General features: G+C 54.9%; 1 protein-coding gene across 1 annotated transcript in view; it reads left to right on the forward strand.

Annotated features, from left to right (window-relative positions):
• SMG6 (SMG6 nonsense mediated mRNA decay factor) overlaps positions 1-355 on the forward strand; it is a gene marked incomplete at its 5' end in the record, with an annotated part of 33343 nt that overhangs the window by 27140 nt on the left and 5848 nt on the right. The window lies entirely within an intron of this gene.

Below are 355 nucleotides of genomic sequence, written 5' to 3' on the forward strand. Positions count from 1 at the left end.
AGAAGAGACAGTGGCACAGGAGCACCTTCCCCCCCCTCCAGTAGCCTCCAGGGTTTTTGGTCTTTGTGAGGTACCAGGTGAGGGTTTTCTTTGGGAGGCTGCTGTGGGCAGCCACGTCCCAGTCATTGTTGAGAACTGACCATGTTCTTCTTTGCAAACAGTTCAGTTTTTGACCCCACTTCAGCTGGGAGGTTGCTGAGGCTCTAACAGCTCTGATAAGTAACCCCAGCAAATTCCCTTAGCAATGCCAGATGAAGAGTAGGATAAATGTGTCACATTTCCGTGGGCGCTGGTGAGCGGTGTTGAAAGCCCAGCCCATCCCCAGCCGTGGCCCTGCAGCCGCTGGCGGCTGAGG

The sequence above is a fragment of the Buceros rhinoceros genome, unplaced genomic scaffold (genome assembly GCF_000710305.1).
Source record: "Buceros rhinoceros silvestris isolate BGI_N320 unplaced genomic scaffold, ASM71030v1 scaffold10415, whole genome shotgun sequence".
Lineage (NCBI taxonomy): Eukaryota > Metazoa > Chordata > Aves > Bucerotiformes > Bucerotidae > Buceros > Buceros rhinoceros.